This window comes from Schistocerca piceifrons, chromosome 6 (genome assembly GCF_021461385.2).
Source record: "Schistocerca piceifrons isolate TAMUIC-IGC-003096 chromosome 6, iqSchPice1.1, whole genome shotgun sequence".
In the NCBI taxonomy this organism is placed as follows: Eukaryota; Metazoa; Arthropoda; class Insecta; order Orthoptera; family Acrididae; genus Schistocerca; species Schistocerca piceifrons.
The window spans coordinates 494,743,048-494,769,451 of NC_060143.1; positions in this window are offsets into that span (position 1 = coordinate 494,743,048).

Consider the following 26,404-nt stretch of genomic DNA (forward strand, 5'->3'; position numbering starts at 1 on the left):
TCATGAAAGTGAAAGAACTTTACAATAACTTTATGAAAGACAAACCCAGAAACGACGTAGAACAAAAGTATCCTCGTTATAACTGGGAAACGATATGGCAAAATATTCACTGCCGGAACCTACCAAAGCATGTCAGATCGACCTGGTACTATGCTGTAAACAGGAAAATTACGACGAACTCTAAACTTCACTCTGTTCGATTGTCCGAGTCACCGCTGTGTATATTATGTAATATACCAGATACCGAAAAGCATAGATTGTTGTGTGACAAGGTAAAAGACATATGGCTCTACATAAGACAAAAGATAGCGAGCGTCAGCAGAACTACGCCCAACGCCGTTACTCCTGCTGAATTTTTAAACCCCGACAGTACACCTTACCCTAGAACAAAACGAAACGTAATCAACTGGTTGAAAGGTCAAACGATGCATTACATCCTAACAAAAGAATCAAGCAATAGGGAGGACTTCTAGGTATACCTTACAACTGAGCACCAAAAGTTGATGTGTACTAAAAAATACAAAGAAAACTACGCAAATTTTTTAACTAAAACAATACTGTAACCAATAGAAGTGCGTAATTTACATTATCCATCGAAGCATTTCGTATATTAGACGAATGCTTTGTGGTACAAGGTTGCACTTCACGTAGCAAGGGGGGGGATATCCAACAGCAAGTAATCAGAGAAGATCATAAATATAAACCAGTTAAGTCCATATGTATATATCACTTTGTTTTGAGGGAAGTATACGACACAGTGATGAAACTGGTATCTTCCTTTTATTTAGTTCAAATGGCTCTGAGCACTATGGGACTTAACATCTGTGGTCATCAGTCCCCTAGAACTTAGAACTACTTAAACCTAACTAATCTAAGGACATCACACACATCCATGCCCGAGGCAGGATTCGAACCTGCGACCGTAGCGGTCACGCGGTTCCAGACTGAAGCGCCTAGAACCGCACAGCCACACCGGCCGGCCTTTCTTTCTTTCATTCCTTCTTTTCACAGGAAGACATATTTATATTATTTATGTGTAAAATCAGGCAGCAGAAGCCTACTTTAATTCATTACCTTTCTGAAGAAGAGAATTTTACTTATTAGCGATAATGAGTTTGCTTCTTTCCGTTTTTCCACGCACGGAGAAAGAAAATTATAGATGCAGTTACGTTTCCATAACAATTATGTGAAAGCCTTCTCAATGGAATTTACATTTATTTTTATTCAAGCCATGTCGCAAACAAAGGCAGCAGAAGGGGCTTACTAGTTTGTCGGTCAGCAGAAGCGCATTTCCACATCATCAAGTTAAATTCTCTCTTTAAAGGCGGAGAAGCCGGGCCGAGAAGGCAAAAATTAGCGAGCGTAAAGGACGGGTTGAAGGGGAGGAAGGAGATCCGAAAAAAAATTAAAAAAATGTTGGTAGAGCACTTGCCCGCGAAAGGCAAAGGTCCCGAGTTCGAGTCTCGGTCGGGCACACAGTTTTAATCTGCCAGGAAGTTTCAGATAGTAAACTGTCGTGGAAAGCCCACGTTCAGGATCTTCTTCAAAGACTTAATGCTGCCATTTTTATTATTCGAACGGTATCTGATGTAAGTGATCGTTCGACACGAAAATTAGTCTACTTTGCTTACTTTCATTCGCTTGTGTCGTATGGTATTACATTTTGGGGTAACTCTTCCCATTCCCAAAGGATATTTTTGGCTCAGAAACGGGGGTTCGGGCAGTAAGTGGTGTAAGTCTTGTCGACACCTGCCCACTAGTCCAAATTTAGACATTGGCCTCTCAATATATATATATTCTTTATTGTCGTTTCTTATTAAGAATATCAGCTTATTCCCAAGAATGAGCTGCTTTCACTCAGTTAATACTCGGCAGAAATCCAACCTGCATTTAGATCGTACTTCCTTAACTCTTGTGCAGAAAGGTGTGCAGTATATTGCTACATCCATTTTCAATAAACTACCACAAGAATTCAAAAATCTTAGCAGCAATCCAAGCACTTACGAATCGAAGCTGAAGAGTTTCCTCATGGGTCACTCCTATTCTGTTGAGGAGTTCCTTGAAACATTAAACTGATTCGTATGTTATATTGTTGATTGCGTTTATTTAAACTTACGGCTTGACTTTTTTCGGTTCATAAACATTTTATTTTTATCCGTTACTGCTTTTATGTTGTAATTTGATGTACTGACACTTCCCTGACCTTGGAGATTTGCTCCTCAATTTTGTCCTACGGAGCTTAACGGGTAAATAAAATAAAATAAACGAATAACCCATGAGGCCTTCACCATACTGGAACTGCCGTGAGACACAAAGGAAGAGCTCCGGCTGTCACTATTAACATACGAAACTGAAAGGGAAAAAGACAAGAAGACAGTGGTACCCGACTACGACGGCTTCCTACAGCCGAGAATAACTGTTCGACGAGCACATTTATCAAGCACTCTCCCAACAGAAGCTGCTAATGCATTTACACTGCTCTCAATGTTTTGAGAAGGCTCAGAATGCGCTACCACAGCGCAAAAATCTGATATACTTCTGAAAACACTTTGCACTGCTCGCGTTTATCCCATTTATTATCTGTCATCTTCTATTACCGTACTACCTCATCGTTTTCTTATTCAATTTACTGGCGTCACTTACTTCCTGCCTTACTTGCCCGTGAGCGGCAGCAGTAGCGCGTATCGATAAGTGCACTGTCGTAACATCTCTGGAGGGACCGATAGTATTTCCGGGTCGTCGTGTGTCTGGTGAGTTGGAGACGGACCAGCAGTGCAGTCCGGACGCAACAGAAGCGAAGTTGGGGACGGAGCGCCGGTGAGGCGACGACAGCCAGTGATCGCCGACCGCTGGCGACACACATGAAATGTCCGACGGAGGGAGATTGGAGCGGGACGGCCGTTGGTTGGTCGTTCGGTTGGTCGTCTCATCGGCCGACTTACATTTGGTCCTTTTACTGTTTCCGGGCCTGGGCAGTTGGTCGGTTGACGTGGGGCAGCGAGAAAGTCTCCATGGCTCGTGTCTGGCCGGGGCCTGGCGGCGTGCACGCGGGGTCGGAGTGTACGGGGCTGTTCCCATTGCTACGAGGTCCATGGCCCAATGATCCCGGACACGAAAGATAAGTTATCCTGTCGCTTCGTCCGTTGACTGTCTGTCGGTTAGGTTGTCGCGGATCGACAATGGTTGGGCCGACTGCCTGTCGCACCTGGGCGATCGTTAGTGTTTGAATTCCAGGCCGATCCTAGGAACTTCTGAGCACCCTTTTCTTGTTTGTTCTTGTTGTTTGTACTTGTATGGCTTCTAGCCGATTTCTTTTAAGTTAAGATTGTTTGCCCTTAAGGTGTAAGATTCTTTAGGCCTTCAACCTAATTAAAAGAACTGTTTCACGTAAGACCTTTGGCATTTTAAAAATTTTAATGTTGTTGAATTTTAAGTGTTTGGCCTTCAGCCGATTTGTATTTAACTTGTTTGCTCTTAAAGTGTCTGATTCTTTGGGCCTTCATCCTAACGAAAGAACTGTTTTGAGATAAAGCTTTCCCCTTTTAAATTTCTGTTTTGGTTGAGTTTTGCCTAATTAAGAACTGTTTTATGTAAGGCCTTGTCTTTTTTTTAAGTTTAATGTTGTTTATCCTTAAGTGCTGGGCTTTCAGCCGATTTTGAAATCAAATTGTTTGCTCTGAAAATCTCAGATTCTTTGGGCCTTGAGCCTAAATAAAGAACTGTTGTAAGATAAGGCTTGCCTTTAAATTTCTGATTAAGCTTGCGTTTTAAGTTATTGGCCTTTAGCCATTTTTACATTAAAGTGGCTTTCAGCTAGTAATTAAGTCCCAAAAATTAAAGCTGTGTGTTTAGAAAAAAAAATTTGGGCTCTTGTAATGTTTGATCAAACAATAAAGTTGTATGTTCGAGAGTAACTGTCAGCCCCTTATTTTGGCCCCTTTCCACAATTTAAACTACCTGTCCTGCCCTGCGGGTTAAGCAGGGCGTCTCAACACTATTACTTCAGTTTCTGTCGAAATAAAGCTTCAGCAGCTCCTCCTTGCATGGACAGCCGCTGTGTTCCCGCTCAACGTTTGCAGCAAGTGACACGGAAAGAAAAGTACCTTCCTATACTAACGCCTCCAGGCCTCACGAAATGATCAAGGTGGTAAACTCCGCAATCTGCCCCTTATCATGAACCCAGATCAAATTAAGGACGGACTTGACGGTCTGATCTCCCCTGTAAGAATGACCGTAAGATATAAATCGCCCAAGACAACAGAGGACACACCACAACCCCTGGTTATTGTGACTGTCAATCCGGAAAACAGAAAGGTTTACCAACTAACGCTTCATCAACCTCACGATGCAAGCAAGAAATCTGAGAGCTAAAGAGGGCCCAGCGCAGTGCTATTGGTGGCAGGTGATTATGTTGCACGCCGTTGTTCCACGTCAAGCGAAAGTGTCAAATATACTGGCAACCGCACTAGTTGTGATTGACCTCACTTACAGCGTTCGATGCTGCTAGGCACACTCTGTGTCAGCGCAGGTGATGTGGCTGACTACCGCGGCTGCACTGTATGAAGCGCTGTACCTCACTAACGTGGAGAAACTACTAAGTTGCAACAAAAGTAGTCGGTCTAGTCAACGGTGCCATGCACTGCGAAAACATCTGCCCTGCAGCGCCATAGCATCTCACAGAGGGGGGACCAATGACCATAGCAGTCTGGTCCCTTTAATCCCACAAAGCAACCAACCATCTCACAGAGGGAAAACAGCATCAAAACCACGCAAAAGACTATTCGGGGCCTGAAGATGCTGCCATCTTCCCAGCAGCCACACGAAACAATACAGCAATCTACTTTCGACGCTCCTACTGATACAGCCGAAAGCTGTGTTTCTACGTAGCAAGAGCTGAAATAAGGACGAAGACAAGAAGCAATGTCAAATTGAAGTTGGGCGTCCATGAAAACCGTCACTGACGCAGCCCATGAAACTGGACACAGCACCCGTGTGAGTACAGCTGCTCCAAACAACTATCTCAGCAGCTTAAAGCCGCAGGTCATAGTTATGGTTAACAGCGTAACGAGGCTGACAGAGCTCCTTCCGCAGGAAACTGGCGCTGCAGTGATGTCAGTTATGTAAACAGCCACCTTGTCTAACCACAACAGCCACATTATGGACAGCATCAATGAGCTGACAACAGCAGGGGAACGCCAATGGCGTCCGCTGTCAAACTGGTGATCTTCACCAGTTTCTCCCAAACAGTGTTATTGACCAGACTAAATTATATGTTCCAAAGATTTATTAAGTCTAAATTTTACCTGACCGAAGCAATGAATTAAAATACACTATGTGATCAAAAGTATCCGGACACTTGGCTGAAAGTGAGTTACAAGTTCGTGGCGCCCTCCATCGGTAATGCCGGAATTCAACATGGTGTTGGCACACCCGTAGCCTTGATGATAGCTTCCACTCTCGCAAGCATACGTTCAATCAGGTGCTCGGACGTTTCTTGGGGAATGACAGCCCATTCTACAGGAAGTGCTGCACTTAAGAGAGGATCGATGTCGATCGGTGAGGCCTGGCACGAAGTCGGCGTTCCAAACCTTCCCAAAGGTGTTCTATAGGATTCAGGTCAGGGCTCTGTACAGCCCAGTCCATTACAGGGATGTTATCGGCGGGTAACCATTCTGCCACAGACCGTGCATTATGAACAGGTGCTAGATCGTGTTGAAAGATGCAGTCGCCATCCCCGAACTGTTCTTCAACAGTGGGAAGCAAGAAGGTGCTTAAAACATCAATGTAGGCCTGTGCTGTGATAGTGCCACGCGAAACAACAAGGGGTGCAAGCCCACTCCATGAAAAACACTACCACACCGTAACACCACCGCCTCCTAATATTACTGTTGGCACTACACACGCTGGCGGATGACGTTCACCGGGCATTCGTCATACCCACACCCTACCATCGGATCGCCACATTGTGTACCGTGACTCGTCACTCCACAACGTTTTCCACTGTTCAATCGTACAATATTTACGCTCCTCACTCCAAGCGAGGCGTCGTTTGCCATTTACCGGCCTGATGTGTGTCTTATGAGCAGCCGCTCGACCATTAAACCCAAGTTTTCTCACCTCCCGCCTAACTGTCATGGTAGTTGCAGTGGATCCTGATGCAGTTTGGAATTCCTGTGTGATAGTCTGGATAGATGTCTGCCTATTACACATTACGACCCCCTTCAACTGTCGACAGTCTCTGTCGGTCAATAGACAAGGTCGGCCTGTACGCTTTTGTGCTGTATGTGTCCCTTCACGTTTCCGCTTGACTATCACATCGGAAACAGTAGACCTAGGGATGTTTAGCAGTGCAGAAATCTCGCGTACAGATGTATGACAAAAGTGACACCCAATCACGTGACCTACGTTCGAACTTCGTGAGTTTCGCGGAGCGCCCCATTCTGCTCTGTCACGATGTCTAATGACTACTGAGGTCGCTGATATGGAGTACCTGGTTATGTGGCAGCACAATGCACCTTTTATGAGAAACGTACGTTTTTGGGGATGTCCGGATACTTTTGATCACACAGTGTATGTACGAAGGTCGAGATGCGAACCTGGGTCTTCACCTCATTAGGTAGATGCACTAACCATTGCGCCATCATGGCACAGCAGTCTAGCTACACGGGGTATCATAGTACATCTTCTGATCTTGGTACAAATTTCAGTTCATTGCTTCAGCCTGTATCCATTATCATAGATAAAGTTATTGACATTTGCCTCGCGCTTGTGACATATCTAGTGTGCTGCGTACATCCTCGTGTGTGAAACTGCTTATGTTTCCACATGGATATACCGACGGCAGGCAGATGGCGGTTCAGCATTATACGTGCAAAATATCAACTGCCAACACCCAATGTATCTCCTGCCGCTGGAAGCCATTGGCATTGTTGTCCATACTTTGTTGTGATGTAACACGTTCACTGCAGCAGACAGGCCACGCTCTTATCCTCTGCACCACAACAATTTCGTGTCCTTGGTGACTCTATGTGGCAGGATTTTCATTGCAGGCGACATAAATGTCAAGCATGTCGCATCGCACTGAAGACTTGCAAATGTCTTATGGGTGTTTACTGTTCGTCGCCTTAGTGAAGGGCTCTTACGACCCTAGTGTATTTCCCAACAACAGAAGGCAATTTGATGTCAACTATGTCGGCATCACTACTGGCATACCAAGACAAATTTCTGCCTCTACAAGCAACGTTATTTTCAGACGATATCCCAGTCAGTTTTCACAATGATACAGACGCCTCACCACTGCCTCAGCTTATAATGACATTGAGAGGCATCGACTGGAAACACTACAGTTCCAAAATTACCGGAAAGATTTCTACAGTCTCTGAACCTATGAAAAATTGGATCGATGTCATGCTACTTCAGTTCAGTAACGCAGCACTATCCACTGCTACGGGAACAATACCATGTACACTCACAACTACCTCCAGACGTTCTTGCAACCATAACTTAGAAGAAGAGAATACAGTGCGAATTGCAACAATGAAACTAATTGGTTGCTCAAACATCACAGTGGCTATAGAAGCACATCGAAACTCAGAAGGGGCAAATGGGGTCTCTATAGGTTGGAGATGATTCTGTCTAGAGAAAAACCAAGTACTTCCTTCGTTACACTTAGCGAATACCTCCACTCCAGGACGGTAACAGAACCATCGGCGAACCAAATGAAAAAGCTAACTCTCTAGCTGATTACTGCAAATTTCACAACGGCCCAGTAGACGCAACACATATCGCTTTGGTGGGTGATTGACTCGCAAACTAGCTAGCGGCGAGAGCTGAAAAGAACGAGGTAGATAAAACATCAGCTGAAGACTCGACCCCAGGCAGGCTCGAAATCATAACGACGTCAGTAGTGCCATACTGAAGAAGATGCCACCAGCTGCCGCAACACATCCAGTCAGCATGTTCGAGATTTTCAGACCAGTCACTACCTCTTAGAACTGAATTATACAGTGATAGGGGCATATCAAAAACGCAGAGATCTGCGACTTGTGTAGAGTTTCGCAACTATAAGCTTATTACCAGCCCTACACAGTGCTTTCAAGAGGGTATATCTCAAGAGCTTTCAGCGTCACGCCACTTCGGGGCGATAATACCTGAGGAGTAGCTCGGCTTTCAGACCATTCAACCGAGAATCAACTCCCATGATCAGAGCAGGAGACCTTCGTCACTCTGGGGCCCCCTCAGTACCTTAATTTTTTCCAAATGTTTCCAGAGTGCTCGACTGTGAATGGCATGACAGCACCTTGTTAAGTTTATTTAAACATGGTGAGCTTGTGTCAAATGTCCACCTTATTAGCTCCTGTCTCGACGATAGGATCTTCAGTGTGCAAACTGAGCCTGGACTGTCCACAGTTCCTCGTATCTTTTCTGGCGGCCACATGGATTTGTGTCAACGTTACTTGTTCTAAACAGAATCCACTAGTAAATGAAAAGTAAAGCACCATGTGATCTGGGGGTAACGTCTTTCACTAGGTTCTGGGATCCATATCACAACTTAAATTTACAATAAAAATAATCAGCAATAGTACCCCAAGGCTTCTGGCATAATAAATAACCCCCTTCTGTCAAAGACCACGTCACAGAGGGTGGCCAGAGGTTCAGGATACCTTCTTGCTCTTGGGGTGGGTGCCCCTAAAAGGAGAAAGAATCAGCAACGATCGACGGCATGAGGATGCAGACCGAAAACCACATAAGTAATGTTCAGTGGACTTGTGGCTTGTAATTGGATAAGCATCATGATGATATTTACATTGACAAAATATTCCCCATTGGTCGCCCTTTCGGATCTGCAGGAGGTGGCTGCAAAGGCGGAGGCGAACTTGGGCAAATGAATAACCATCGAAATTGTGGCATTCTATGAATCAGAGTGTAGAACTTCAAAAGTCTGAACTACTCGGGAAACTAGAAAATCTGAAAAGTGAAACACAAAAGATCAATCTAGATTTAGCGCGCTTATCAAAGTGGAAGACGATAAGGACTTGTGGACAGGTTAATACACAACTGTGTCAGAAATGGCGTAATGGCAGTAAGATTCTTTACAAATAGGTAGAGATTGAGTTAAGATGAACGTATTTGCTTCTGGAGGGCGTCTGCCTTGAGCAAAATGCGATTTTATCTTTTCTTCTACATTCCAAACATGCTGAGACAAACTTTCAGCATGATCAGTGGGGTTTTAATGTGTGTTTTTTTTTAAACAGGAAAAATGCATTTCACTACTTGTACATATGTAATTTTGGGTTTTTCAGACATTATCTAGAAAGCTGAAGAACAGACAAACTTTTGTATATTGCTTTTCTTTTAAGCATTTGTTTTCTTTCACAGTTTGTCATCAGTAATAGAATAAAACCTTATGTAGGAAATTTTACGACTGGGAATGTTATGGGAATGTTATGACTGGGGATTTAGGGATAACATTGACTAATTCTATGCGCAAGATTGCATATATATATATATATATATATATATATATATATATATATATATATATGTATGTATATATATATATATATATATATATATATTGAAACACGTATGTAACGCAGCAGCGATGGCGAGGCATTGTAGCATCTGTGACCAGAGAGTTTGCGCTTGACCGCGCGAGTGTTGCGAGCGGTTCTCGGTCAGTCAGTCAGTCGTTGCGAGTCTGTCAGTTTAGTCGTTGCGAGTCTGTAGCTCTGTCTAGTTGAGAGCAGTACTCAGTCTGTAGTCGTCATGCAGAGCGGTCGGTCAGTAGTAGCAGCCCAGTGCGGTTGTGTGATGTAGGCGGTCGGCAACACTGGTCAAGATGAGGAATAAGGTATACTGTTAATTAATATAATCATTAGATAATGAAAAATTTTATTTATTGTAATTATTCTCCAACAAGTCCCCCAATAATAATTTTTATTTCAAAAGCATTTTTTCAAAAATTTAATTTTTTATTGAACTAAAGATTTCGTTGCACTTCCCATTTCATTCCACTTCTTTTGAAGAAAAATTTCACTAGAATCACAAAAAAAGAGAATATTATTATTTGCAATGCAGTTCCTCCAAGCGGTGCGCAACAACAAGAGCAGATATGTGACATCCATTTATTCTGAGGTAAGACTTTAATTCTGATTGTTTTACACAGGGCCAAAGACCGATATTTCGGTTTAATTGAATTTTCTTGTCACTGAATGGACTTTAATTTTTTGAAGGATTTATATTTGAGTCAGATTGCGAATTTCACATTTTTGTTGCCATTGTCAGTACATTTCATTGTGGGCAGGTTACGCTTAGAGCAATGTCCATCAGCATTTCTAATTAGTATCGTTATTTCTTTTAAAATTTTTGTGGGGAGGTTACACTCGGCTCCCATTTGTATTGAGTATTGTCATTTACATTCCTTTAAAAATTTCGGTGGGGAGGTTACACTTGGCGACACCCAGTCCAGGATCGTATTTCGTTGAGAGTCTTTTGAGCGACAGTCAGATATCTGCTCTTATTTGCTTAGATAATTAGGATTTGGCGCAACGCTTTTAATAATATTGTGACTTTCTTTCTACAGGTCAACGGCAATTTGCTGCTTTGTTGTATTTGTGTGTTGCTTTTGCATTGTGCTTATTTGTTTTGTGAAAAATTTTGACTATTGTAAAAATGCCGCGAAAGACTGTGAATAGTGTATCGCGAAGTATTGTGAATGAAATTACCGACTTAAACAACGTGACCGATAGTAATTGTGATACGCAACGTAATGATGACAATCCTGCGTTCACTAACAATCAGTGCATTCCAACCACTAATGATGACTTTCACCTTAATGATGAACAAACGAACTCAATTGTCTCGTCTGTTAACTTGACGACAATTGATGACGCAGAATGCTCTATGGTAATGAGCGCTGCAGAGCTTAACACACCCGATTTGGAAAATTCAAGTAACGTACAGGCAAATTTGTCTAAAGAAAGTGATCAGGATACACAAAGTACGACGGATTTATTTAATTCCGGAACAGTGTCTGACAATGTACATCCGACTGATAAACGTTTTTGTAAATTACAGAATGACCAAATGGTCACACAAAACGCGACAATTGTAGATACACCATCAAACAGTAGTGAGAATAAAGTAGGTAATGTTACTTTGGAACAATTTATGACAATAATGCTACAGTCTAAGAACAAAAATGACGAAAATTTCAAACACTTAAATGAAAAACTTGACAATAACGACAAAAAACAAGACAAACTTAGTGAACAGGTCCGACAACAGAGTGAAGATTTCAAACAACTTAGGGAACAGTACAAACAGCGGAATGAAATGATGAATAATTATTTTAAACAACTAAATGAAAGTCTCGACAACCATTACAAACAACTTAGCGAAACAATTAATGAAAGTTTCAAACTGACGAACGAAAAACAAGACAACCTTAACGAACGGAGCAGACAAGTTAGTGAAGAGAATACAGCTATTACCGTGCAATGCCAGGACATTAAAGAACAATTACGTGAGGATACTAAGACTTGTGCTAATAACAGTAATGAAAAGGTTGGCACTGTTGCACAAGAATTAAGTAGTACACGTGTAAGCACAACAGAATTACATAAAGACGAAGTTAATGCAGTCACTGAACAATGTTCAGCAAACGCAACACAGATACACGAAATTAATGCAGTCACTGAACAATGCCCTAAAAACGCAATACAGATTCGCGACGAAGTTAATTTAGAGTCAGTGGAAGTTTCACACACTGTGAATACGGAAATTGTTAATAAAAGTGAACGACACAACAACCAAATTGACGAAAGTATTAAAGTAACAGAGTTGAAAACTATTTCAGTCACCAATACGTCACAGAATCCGCCACATTGCGAACATTTGTCTGATTCACGCAGCGCGTATAACTTAAGCAATTTATGGAGACTACGCGACTTAAAATCCGAAAAGCCACGCGACTTAAAATCTGAAAAGCTATGCAACTGGAAATCCGGAATGACACAGACGAACAGATTCACACACAAACCCGAACGTGTTTTCAAATTCAATGACGAGAACATAGATTACGAGCAATTTTTATCCGCCAGAAAATGTAAGGAATTTAATAATGACAGCGTACAGGTACACGCTTTGCACTGTATACGACAATTTATCTTTGTACATTCACCGCTATTACCTGTAATGCAAAAGCTAGCTTTGAACCAGATGCGACAATTTATTTTTGTATTTTCATCAGCATTGCCCGTAATAAGGAAACTTGAATTAGCACGGATACAACAATTTGCCTTTGAATTTTTACCGCTATTGCCTGCAACGCTAAAGCTAAAATTTATTTGCAGTGCGTAAATGACCTCAGGGGATTCATTACGCTTTAATGAATATGTGCCGTAGCGAGCATAGGGCCCCGAGCTGTAGTAGTGCTGTTTCATCTTTAGTTTTCTGCACTGCTGCCTTCTCTTCTACTATCCTTTATATCTATCAAAACTGCTCTTTAACTATTGCTCTTTCTAGAATTAAGAAACATATGTAATGAAAACCGGACATGACAAATCTTTTACCGAATGTGACAAATTTTTACCGAATGTGACAACATTCTTTAGGCACTCCAGAATGACGAGAACTTAAATAACAGATAAAAATCGTAATCATCAGTATGTGTAAAATTTTGAGCAATCGGAACCACAGTTTTATAACAATAGACCTTTTCACCACAACAGCATGAAAGTAAGCCGCTTGGCATACCTAACCAACAATGCAGTCTACAAGGTCAACCAAACTTTAATGTTTCGCCGCGTGCACGTATAGTCCCAGCCCCAACAAATAGTAACGCATGGCAGCAAAGAAATAACTACGTACAGACAACACTCTATTTCAACTCGTATCGCAATGCGCCGTATAGAAATTACTATCATGACAGACGTAAAAATAACGAGCACAATTTTCAGCGTACATTTAATAACAGTCGATCCTATGAGCAGCAACAATATCAGCAACAACAAATAATGATGAATGAAACAGACAATAGGTGTCATCCATAGCGTAACACGTCAGTAAGAAATAACAGAACAGTTCATATACTGGATATGCCACAGCATCCTCCCTTAAATAATAGTACGTACGACAGAATTTCACCAGACACAGTACAGGTTTTATATTACAGTAACGCAAACATTACTTTTGACACGCAGAATTTTGCTCACGAGAATGTTATTTGAAAAATGCTCTGTTGAATGCTCCACTATTATCGCACCCAGATCTTACTAGAAATTTTTCCATTGCTACCGACAGTTCCAACACCGCTTTAGGCGTACACATTTTCCAGGAAATCGAAGAAGATGGTTCTACAGTAATTAAAAACATCGCATTTGCAAGTCGCATTTTGTCACCTGCTGAACGAAATTATTCTGTTACAGAATTGGAAACATTATGCGTCATATGGGCTTTTACGAGATTTCGGCATTTTCTTTATGGCAGACATACCACCGTTTACACAGACCACAGAGCGATACAATTTTTGCTTTCGGCTAAATTCACTCACGACAGATTAAGCAGATGGAAACTTTATTTGCAGGAATTTAATTTTACAATTGTTCACATTCCCGGCACACAAAATATTGTAGCAGACACACTATCCCGTTCTCTCAGCAACAATCAGCAAGACATCGCAACCAACTTCTGCAAAGCAAATTTCAGCGTCATGTACATTCAACAAGTTGCATTTGAAAATTTCATTTCGTCGTCATTACGAGACATAGTATTCTTTTTTTTCTTTCACATGCTTTGGTCAGCTGCGCGAGCTAATGCTTCTGTCCGTCAGCTGTGTTGTCTTCTGCTGTCACTACCAATTTACGACACTCACAAAACACAAACAAATGTTTTTCAGCAAATGATTAATTTTGACACGTGCAAACTATTACGGATAGTAACAAAGTAGAATCGGAACACAAAAGAACATGTCCGACCTCACTACCATGTTTTTGCTACATCTTTGTCGCTGTTGAACTCACTTCAAAATTTGTTACTTTCACTCCGTTACGCAAAGCTACTGCTAAAACTGTTTCGAAAGCATTTGTAAAACATTTTCTATCTCATGTAGGGCACGTAATGAAAGTAATTTCTGACAATGGATCTCAATTTCGTAGTAGCGTATGGACACGCATGTTACGAGCCAGAAACATTTCTCCGATCTATATATCCAAGTACCACGCTTCTTCGAACCCCTGTGAAAGGTTAATGAAAGAAATTGGTAAGCTGTGCCGAATATACTGCCACAAAAGACATATTGATTGGGATATATACATACTCTCATTCCAAGATGTAATTAATTCCATTCCAAATGAATCCACTATGCTATCTCCGTCTGTTATACTGAAAAACGTTGAACCACCGAACAAAATTAAAGAATTAATAGAATTTCCCAAAAGTCGTCGCCTACGACACCACGAAATAATTGACATTGCGCTGAACAACATCAAACGTGCCGCAGAGCGCCGGAGAAGACAGCAAAAACAGGTTTGTACACGCCGCGTCTTTCACGTTGGACAGAAGATACTAGTACGTACACATTATTTATCCAGCAAATTAAAAGGTAAGTGCAGTAAATTTGAACTTCTATACGCAGGTCCGTATCGGATTCGCAGCATCCCTCACCCCAATGTTGTACACGTCGAAACTTTGAGAACCAGAAAATCGAAAGGCAACCACCATATCTCAAACATTAAACCGTTTATTGAGTGAAACCACTGTATGATTCAACACACTATGATGCCATTTACTAATGCAATTATATTCACGTGACTAATTACTGATGATTATCGTATTTTTTCTTGGCAAGTGCCCGGCAAGGTAAGGTTAGCAGGTCGCTTTTCTTGTCGTTACACATCAGACCGTGCATATTTTTCCAGATGAACTTACGTACTTTATGACTAATTATGCAATATTAGCTAATGACGTGTTAATTTCATTACATTTTTTTTATTAAAGTCTTTAATTCTCGCCTTGATTAATTACACTACATACAAGCTGAACACAACGAACGTCACATTTGTCTTTTTATGTACGATTGTATTCCAGTTTTGTTTATATGCACTGTGAAATAATTAGGATATAACACACACCAGTCGACTTTGACATTTTTTTTTTTTGCCTTATGACATCTCAAGATCGTGACTGTTTTACATTTTTTGCTGCTGCATTGTGATATTCTGTGTTCATTTTTGCATCTGAACACTGTCAATGTCTTTGACATATTACGTTTTCTGTCATGTTGTGCTGTATGATTAATTATGTCACCATAAACCAGTCATTATTTAGTGGGTATATGATTTAAAATGCAAGACATTAATCTCTGTTCATCAATTTCAGAAAGGAATGATGATTCTAAGAAATAAATTTAACATAAATGGGAATTTCACCTACGGAATAAACGAAAGGAGATGCAATAACTTTATGAGGAAGAGTAAATGGATCAGGATTAACAAACATTAACAAGAATATACTATACTCATCACAGAATAGCAGTCTTAACTAATTTTTTCTTTCAGAATACAAGGTGATTGATGCAGGCTGTCAGAGAGAACTACACATCTTAGTTTTAGTGATGAAATATGCTAGAGATAAGGAATAGTTATGTAATGAGTAATGAAGTGATTTTTTGCAGATGATAATGAATACTGATGAATAATGATGAAGGAAATGGTATTATGAATAATGAAGTTTTTCTTTACAGGTGATGATAATGGTGAAGTTATGATGATATGGATAATGAAGTTTTTTTTTTTCTTTACAGATGAGGATAATGTTGAAGTAATGTATTTATGCTACGTAGTTATTTAAGTATTTGTTGCAGTTTGCTTTGACAGCAGGTGTTACATTGCATAGTAGGATGACTGAAAGTTTTGGAAAGGACAGCTATGGAATACATTTTTATACACACTTCACTGCTTGTTAATTCGAAGTTCACTACTTTTCAGCATAGTGTGCGTTTCTTCTTTCAGGTCAATAATCCGTTTTTGTATTTTTTCCAGGAGAAGTTTTTCATGACACTTACTAAACCTGTTAGTTATTATACCTGTTCTAGTACTTGCATTTTTATTTTTTACCCATTTGTGTTTATCATTTATAAATGTGATCACATGTACTGCCTTGTTACATAATCTTGCTACAGCTGACTCATGACAAATGACGTTACCTATCCTCATTTGCAGCAATAGGTCAAAAGCGAAAAGTATTATGCCTCAGCAATTAATTATCGATCCCAACGCAATGCATTGCTAACAAAAAACATGTATTACCAGTCCCACATAATGTCACTAGTTTATGATAATTCTGAATAATACTGATCAACTATGAATAGCATGTCACTTGAGTAATGACCTCTTAATGAGACTATATTCAAAATAATGATTTGTCACTAGCTGATAACTGCCACTGTTTAGTGTAATGATACTACGTATAATGCCTGTGATTATTAATGATTTGACTGTAATTAATTGATTTTTAATAATGACTTTGTAATAATCTGAATAATGCTGAATGATGATTCTATTCAATACTTGCTGGCCACTGAGTGCCAATAATTAATGTCACTCCACGAATTGTGATTAATTATGCCATTGATTAGCTCTTGTTTCCAGTGTTGATACTGTGTAATTTGAAATGAATGTGACTGTTTAATAATGCTTTGTAATTAGGAGAAGGCTAATAATTCTTACTATATTGGAATTTCAAATGATTAATTAACGATGCCATACTTTGTTATTGGAAATGAATGTGACTGTTTCATAATGCTTTGTAATTAGGAAAAGACTAGTGATTCTTAATAGATTGGAATGACACATAATTAATTAACTATGGTACTGTTTAATAATGCTTTGTAATCAATTAAGGCTAATAATTCTTACTATATTGAAATGACAAATGATCAATTAATTAACTGTAATTATACAAATGATTAATTAACGACAAATGATTAATTAACTGTAATTAGACAAATGATTAATATGATTAATTAACTGTAATTAGACAAATGATTAATTAACGACAAATGATTAATTAACTGTAATTAGGAAAAGGCTAATGATTATTGGAATGACATGATTAATTAACTGTAATTAGGAGAAGGTTAATGATTCTTAATTATACTCTGTAACTGATAAGAATGCGATTATTTCATAATGCTTTGTAACCAGGAAAAGAAGGCTACTGATTCTATGTACAACAATTAATGAACATTTTTCTGTAATACTACATACTTGGTACAGAAATGTTCAATAACTGGGCTATGAATGCCACAAACTACTAATTAAGTCTGTAATTGTCAATATTATGTGACTTGATGTCCTTCACCTCATAAGCTGACTACCCTGAATTACTGCAATGTCCATTTGTCCTGTTTATCCTAGTGATCATGGAGCACTATCTTTGGCTTTGCACTAATTCTACGTTGGTGTGCCTTGTAAGAGTGTGGTGTTGACACGACATGCTGTCCACCACCATGAGCGATGAAGACATTATTATGGTCCCACTGTTTGGTGTACGTAATGTACTGCCAAAATGAAAACATGGAACATTACTACGACAGTTCAGTGTCTTGGCTACACTGATAAATTCTGATGGGAAAAGACCTTCAAGTTGTGTCACTTGGTGTTGTACTTCTGTGGAAGATATGGACTTTCAGAGCAGCTGTGTGCAATCTAAAGTGCTACAACCATGATGCAATCCTTCCCTTTCCTATCCTGATTCTTGCCACATAGTTCATAGGTTATACATTTTTCGATTCGCTGAACTCCAATGCGAATACACTTATGTCACTTGTCAATATAATATTTTTGCCAGTCTGTTCATTTGTTCTGAATATGCTAAAGAATTTTTTCAGTGCCTGTGCACTTTATTATCTGTCAAATAATTTGTATATACTTTTCTGATTTGCTACTATGTTTTGTACTCACTTTTTGTCTTTGTCTGATATATTTTGTACTTAGTGCGTGTGCACAACATTTACTTTATGTACTACATCTAATTATTCTTGCCAGTCTGTTTATTTGTTCTGCATATGCTAAAGAATTTTTTCAGTGCCTGTGCACTTTGTTATCTGTCAAAAATTTTGTATATACACTTTTCTGATTTGCTACTATGTTTTGTACTCACTTTTTGTCTTTGTCTGATATATTTTGTACTTAGTGCGTGTGCACAACATTTACTTTATGTACTACATCTAATTATTCTTGCCAGTCTGTTTATTTGTTCTGCATATGCTAAAGAATTTTTTCAGTGCCTGTGCACTTTGTTATCTGTCAAAAATTTTGTATATACATTTTTCTGATTTGCTACTATGTTTTGTATTCACATTTTGTCTTTGTCTGGTATATTTTGTACTTAGTGCGTGTGCACAACATTTAAATATTCTGTAAGTTGTAGAATTTTGTTAATTAAAGAAAAATTTTGCCGCGCTTGGCAAGTCCAAATGACTCACCATCGCTGCCAAATTTTTGCCCCCCCAGTGGAGGGTTATGAAACACGTATGTAACGCAGCAGCGATGACGAGGCATTGTAGCATCTGTGACCAGAGAGTTTGCGCTTGACCGCGCGAGTGTTGCGAGCGGTTCTCGGTCAGTCAGTCAGTCGTTGCGAGTCTGTCAGTTTAGTCGTTGCGAGTCTGTAGCTCTGTCTAGTTGAGAGCAGTACTCAGTCTGTAGTCGTCATGCAGAGCGGTCGGTCAGTAGTAGCAGCCCAGTGCGGTTGTGTGATGTAGGCGGTCGGCAACACTGGTCAAGATGAGGAATAAGGTATACTGTTAATTAATATAATCATTAGATAATGAAAAATTTTATTTATTGTAATTATTCTCCAACAAGTCCCCCAATAATAATTTTTATTTCAAAAGCATTTTTTCAAAAATTTAATTTTTTATTGAACTAAAGATTTCGTTGCACTTCCCATTTCATTCCACTTCTTTTGAAGAAAAATTTCACTAGAATCACAAAAAAAGAGAATATTATTATTTGCAATGCAGTTCCTCCAAGCGGTGCGCAACAACAAGAGCAGATATGTGACATCCATTTATTCTGAGGTAAGACTTTAATTCTGATTGTTTTACACAGGGCCAAAGACCGATATTTCGGTTTAATTGAATTTTCTTGTCACTGAATGGACTTTAATTTTTTGAAGGATTTATATTTGAGTCAGATTGCGAATTTCACATTTTTGTTGCCATTGTCAGTACATTTCATTGTGGGCAGGTTACGCTTAGAGCAATGTCCATCAGCATTTCTAATTAGTATCGTTATTTCTTTTAAAATTTTTGTGGGGAGGTTACACTCGGCTCCCATTTGTATTGAGTATTGTCATTTACATTCCTTTAAAAATTTCGGTGGGGAGGTTACAATATATATATATATATATATATATATATATATATATATATATATATATATATGTGTGTGTGTGTTTTTTGTGTGGGCGAATGGATGTGGGTTTTGTTTATTTAAGCACTAATTTTTTCATTTCTTTTTTTTCTTTATTTTTATTTTTTACTCTATTTGTTGAAGTCTGTCAGTACCAATACTTGAACCAGTTTCTTGTGTGTCTGTGTGTTTGTGTGTGTGTGTGTGTGTGTGTTTGTGTAAGCACCTCATTCACACAAAGTGACAGATAAACCTCACAAAGATTCAAATACCCCACCCTGAGCACATCAACTGTTGAGTTGACCGCCATCTTGTTTTCGTAGTTTGTGAACAGTGTCAGTGAAACTTCCTGGCAGATTAAAAATGTGTTCCGCACCGAGACTCGAACTCGGTAGAGCACTTGCCCGCGAAAGGCAAAGGTCCCGAGTTCGAGTCTCGGTCCGGCACGCAGTTTTAATCTGCCAGGAAGTTTCATATCAGCGCACGCTCCGCTCCAGAGTGAAAATCTCACTCTGGAAACATCCCCCATGCTGTGGCTAACCCATGTCTCCGCAATATCTTTTCTTTCAGGAGTGCTAGTTCTGCAAGTTTCGCAGGAGAGCTTCTGTAAAGTTTGGAAGGTAGGAGGCGAGATAATGGTAGAAATAAAGTTGTGAAGATGGGGCGTGAGTCGTGCTTGGGTAGCTCAGATGGTAGAGCACTTGCCCGCGAAAGGCAAAGGTCCCGAGTTCGAGTCTCGGTCCGGCACACAGTTTTAATCTGCCAGGAAGTTTCATATCAGCGCACACTCCGCTGGAGAATGAAAATCTCATTCAGTTTCAGTGAAAGTTACATAGTGCTGTGTTTCTCAGTGAAGATAAAGGGGTAACAAGAAAAAGTATTCAAACATATTGCAAATACACACACACACACACACACACACACACACACACACACAAACAAACAAGCACAAAATCTTTCACATAGAATTAGTCCGTGATGGGCCTAATAATAACACTCCCAGTCGTAAAATTTCGAAGTGGATATCTTTTCTACACTAGGTTCTGTATGGTTGCAGATGACAAACTGTGGGAGAAAACAAGTGCTACAAATAACGAGGAAAACGACGGCATGTGGTAACAAGTTATGTATACAAAACTTTGTTTGTTCCTCAAACTTGTAAATACTGTCTTAAAAACTGAAATTTATACATGTACAAGTAGTAAAGAGAATTTTTCCTGTTTAATAGAAAGGAAATAAAAATTCATTGATAAAGCTGAAACTTCAGCGATCATGATTGGGAAACAGAAAAAAAGATTAAATTGTGTTTTTCTCAAGGCGGATCCACTCGAGAAACAAATTTATTCGTAAGAAAGCCTCAAGGTGACTACGATGAACACTTTAGTGAGAGATAGGATTATTCTTATCAGAACCGACATCTAACCAACGTCAACAACAACTGATCAGTACATGCCAACGTCACAGTCAGAAGGTGAAGACATAACTGAACGGTTAATCCAATATTTAAAGGGAAATGAAAATTTTCATAATCAATGGTTTTTTACAACGCTGTATTTGGGCAAGCAATGGAACATGAAGCTACGAGGGTATATGGACTCGGTAGTAGAAATGAAAGAGGAGAAAAATACTAGTAGAGTCTTGCAACAAATTTCAGCTGGTAAGAGCAAAAACCTTTCTCAAGGATCGCCAAGGGAAGAAGTGTACTTCGAAAAGCACAATAGCAATATAAGCCGCTTAGAAATGATACAAATAGGAAATGCAGAGACGTCATGGCGAAAAGGCTGCAGGATTACTAAGAAGTAATCGAGAAACGAATGGTCGTCGGAAGGACTGATACAGAAAATATCAAAGTCAAAACTAGTTTCGTTCAAATTAAAACATTAATAGTGCTAGTGTAATTTTATTTTAAAACACAGAGGAGACAGTGGATAAGTGGAAAAAGTACATTGAAGGCCTCGGAGAGGGGATGAACCGTTTCATGACGTGATAAAAGAAGAAATGAGAGTCGATTTGGAAGAATTAAGGGATCCAGAATTAGAAACAGCGTTCAATGGAGCTTTGGAAGACTTGTGGTCATATAAGGTGGATTTGTACATGATTGGAAAAAATGGTAAGCAGAGGCCTATTCGATTTGTTGGGTAGAATGTGTAAGACTGGTAAAAATATGTTGCACAAAAATCAGAAGAAAGCAAGAGCAAATAAGTGCGCGAGGTATCGCTCAATCAGCGCAACACCTCGTACATCCAAGTTATTGACATGAATAATATACGGAAGACTGGGAAATAAAACCGAACATCCGTTAGATGACGATCAGTTTTCTTTTAGGATAAGTAAAGCCACCAGCGAAGCAATCTGAGGTTAGGCTTTGTTAATGAAGCAAGGTTTATGATCGATGACGTAAAATGATTAAGATGGTCTGAATCCCCAGAAAAATAAGTGTACGATCCTGGGGCAAAAACAATAAGAACACTGAGCTAATAATAAGAACGGAAGGCCGAAAACAAAGTACTCCGATTTTAAAGTTAGTGTAACAGAGGGGACCAACCTTTTCCCTCTGCTGTTCAGTTTGTACAATGAGGAAGCGGTGACGGAAGTATAAGAAAGTTTCAAGACATGGTGAAAGCATATCGATGTTAAGTTGCACTGATGACATTACTGTTATCAATAAAATGGAAGTGGAATTGCGGAACATACTGATTGGAATGAACAGTCTGATGAGCACTAACTACGCATTGAGAATCAACTGAAGAAAGAAAAAGTATTGAGTAGCAGCAGAGAAAAGACTCATAATAAACTTAACATCAAGACGAAGTGAAGGAATCACCTACCATAGGCAAAGAGGAGGTTCTTCGCCAAACAAAAAGTCTGCTAGTGTCAGACATTGGCCACAATTTGAAGAGGAAAACTCTGAGAATATGTGTTTGGAGCACAGTGAGCCGTGTATGGCTCGCGTAGGTGCCGTTGGTAGGTTGGCATCGTGTAATAGGGATAGTGGCGTCTACTTTTCTTCTTCTGTTTACTGGCGCCACTACGTTTGCTAGCATTGTCTGTCCGCGAGTGGCAGCAGCAGCGTTTATCGATATCTAGTACCCCTACTATCTTTGGAAGGACATGAAGTGTTTTCTGGGTGTCCGCATCTCGTGGTCGTGCGGTAGCGTTCTCGCTTCCCACGCCCGGGTTCCCGGGTTCGATTCCCGGCGGGGTCAGGGATTTTCTCTGCCTCGTGATGACTGGGTGTTGTGTGCTGTCCTTAGGTTAGTTAGGTTTAAGTAGTTCTAAGTTCTAGGGGACTGATGACCATAGATGTTAAGTCCCATAGTGCTCAGAGCCATTTGAACCATTTTTTTTTTTTTTTGTTTTCTGGGTCGGGGGTGTCGGTAGTTCGGTTGGGACAGAGCAGCAGAGGGGTCCGGCAGCGCGGGGACATGCCGGGACTGCTGGCGGCATGGACCGAGGGGCAGTAATTGCGAGGACCACAACCTCGTTGTCCACCGGACCCAGCATGTTGAGTTGAGTGAACATTAATCCAATAGTGAAACCTCCATTATCTGTGATGATGCCATTTCTTTGCATATTGCCGCTTGCAGGGTCGCCGTGAGGCGTCGAGTTGGCAGAATCTGTTAGCTGTTTCTACTGCCTGTTCTAGTATTTGAGTTTTGTGTTATTATTGGTGAAGTGCAACCAGCGGTATGTTACTGCCTGGTGGCCCCTAACGCCCCAGTTACCTGCCCCGGAGATTAGCGTATTTTTGCGGCAGTGTACGTTTCCTCGTCTTGCCGATGCTGTCCAGCATGATGTGTAGTTCGACAGCCTGCTTGATTGTGGTGTGAATTGTGGTTTCTTTTGCCTACCTTGGCTGTAGTCGTTCCTTCTGCCTTTCAATATTTTAAACAACGGATTCTGAAGGCGCAGTGCTATCTGTCACTTCACCCTCACTTGAATTATTCCATCATTGCACTGGTTATCATATGTTAGGTGGATTTGGTAAGAGGACTGATCGGCGTTTAAACTGTTCCTAGTTTGACTTGCCATCCTGTTAGGTGAGCATAACTCTTGGCTGCTTGTCTCACCACTTACGCAGCTGTAGGGGCTTTTCTCAGGTCGATCTGTGGATCACTCCCTTCTTTATTTGGTCTGACTGTCAATTGTCTAAAAATAACATTTTGTTTAAATTATTTCTTTCGCTTGTGGCTTTCAGCCGACAAATAATTTGAATTCTTCTTAATAGGGCCTTAAGCCGTCAGTGTAGCTTGTGTTACAGTCATTTTTAATGATTGTTTTAGTAATCACTTTGGTATTTCCAACGTATAGTTGGCTTCCTCACTTGTAATTGAGCCCTTCAGCCGCTAATTGTTCTGAATTATTCCTTGTGGCCTTCAACTGACAAATAATTGGAATTCTTTTCAGCTGTCAGTGTAGCTTGTGTTACAGTCAGTTTTTTAATGATTGTTTTAAAAAATCATTTTGGTATTTCCAACATGTAGTTGTCTTCCTCACTTGTAATTCAGGCCTTCAGCCGTAATTGTTCTGCAGTATTGCTTGTGGCCTTCATCCGATAAATAATTTTGAATTCTGTCTTAATAAGGCCTTCAGCCGTCAGTGTAGCTTGTGTTACAGTCAATTTTTTTAAAAAAAATGATTGTTTCTAAAAAAAAAAATTCCTGAAATGAAGTGTATGTGTTTACTGTGCAACCAACAGTAACTGATTAGGCCCCATCCACACCTTTTCCTGCTTCCCCTAAGTCCCACTTTCACACAGCATGGTATGGAAATGAATCGTGGGCGGTGGGACAACCCAGAAAGCAAGGAAAGCGAATCGATTGACATGTGGTGGTGTAGAAGTACATTGATAGCGAGATAGGGTAAGTGGGGACATATGCCACAGAATCGTCGAAGAAAAGAATGATACATCACGCTTTGAGACGACATGGAATAGCTTCCACGGTAACAGTGAATGCTGTAGAGGGTAAAACCGTTAAGGGAAGTGAGAGATTCAACTACATCCCGCATATTATCTACTGTGATTCTCCAAAAAGAAATATGTTAGAGGACAGAGCTGATAGGTGGAGAAAGTACACAGCATCTGCGAAGGGGAGGAACTGCCTGATGACGTGGAAGAATATGTAGTAGTTGTCCATTTCAAGGACATAGTTTATGCACGCATGGTGCAGGGGTTATGAGGGCTCAGTTCGAAGCAGGATTCACCATTGAAGATTTTATTCCAGTCAATGAAATTCAAGGCCGAAAAGGTGTCTGGAGACGCCCTGGACAGCAGTGCAATGCCAACTTAAAAGACTGTCGCTCACCATATGAACCGACAGCCAGGAGTGATGGTCTGGGATGTCATTTCTTTTCATAGCAGGATCCCTTTGGTTGTCATCCGCGGTACCTCTACAGCACTGCGGTAAGTTGACGATACTCTACGCACATTTTTGTTACTCCGAAAGACAAGCCATCTTGGGCTTACACTTCAGCAAGATAATGTCCGCCAGCACACGGTGAGAGTTTCTACTGCTTGTCTTCGTACTTCCTTGCCAAATCCTACCTTGGCCAGCAAGGTCACAGGATTTCTCCCCAGATCAGAACGTTTGAAGCGTTAGGTGCAGGCGCTCCAGCCAGCTCGGGATTTTGACCATTTAACACGCCGATTGGACAGAATTTGGCACGGTGTCCCTCACGAGGACATCCAACAACACTGTCAGTCAATGTCAAACCGAATAACTGTACTTATAAGGAGCAGAGGATCAAAGTGTTATTGACTCTTTCTCTAGAATAAACCTGTCAATTTTTCTGAAGTAACAATATGTTTGTCTGTACATTTATATGACGTTTACCGATTTCCGTCCCATTCGGATAATTTCTTCGTGGTGCTTCCCTTCTTTGTCTTAGAGTGTATAAAAGTGTGGAACATACTGTGTAAGAAACATAGAACTTGAAATGATGGGACATAACACTTAAAGGCCAGCTTTCAGTATTTTTTGAATTTCACACACACACTGGGATATAAAATTGTGGCAATTGAAAGCTTTGTAAAGGATTAAGTGTCGAAACGTGCTCCCTGCCTTACATCGGGAGTGAGTTAGCAGTTGCGTAATACTGTTAATTTACATACTACGTATCACAAATGCAACTCAAAATTTACATAGCCCTGTGATCCACGATTACACTGTTTCCGTTAATTCGACAAAACTGATCTCCAAACACCATTTTACCAGTTGTTGTAACTGCGACTGGGACGGTCGCGGGATTGAAATGATGGAAAGCGCGGCGGGACCCGCGGAGAGGCCCGCGAACAACAGCACAACGGGAGAGGACGGAAACGACCAACGAAGGACAGAACGAACAACGGAGTCACAAGGAAGCCTAACAAACACGTCCACTCGTACACAGAACAAGAAAGTAAGTAAGCTGCCTAACGCGAGGCGATGTGTCCACAGACGTACGCGAGATTAGACTGACTGCTTTTTTTTTTTCCTTTATCGATTTTCAATTCCCCCCCGAAGGGGGCGAGATGGCAGCAGCTTAGTACGCTGCTCTACAGCCTGCAGACTTTTTTAAAAACGGAAGAAGAAAAGAAACAAGAAAAACAGGCGATAAAACGATGACTTAAGGTGTAAAATGGCGGAAAAAAGCGGAAAGTTAAAACAGAAAGCAAAAGGGGTTGGCAATGTGAATAAAATACACAGGAATCAGACAAGTAACATAGTAGACACACAATTAAAAAACATGGCGACAGTCTGGTTTCTAATCGCAAGAGATAAAAAATCACACCCAGCGACAGTATGATGGCCGTTCGCAACACTTCCCAAAAGACACAACACGGAACACTCACTGTAAAAACACTCACTGTAAAACACTGCACGAAAATGGCGCCACAAAGCTGACACTCCCGAGCCAAAGGCAGATGGGGGGGGGGGGGGGACCTGGAGGAGGGGGAAAAACAAAGAAGGAGAAGAGGAAAAAACGAAAAGGGGGGGAACCAA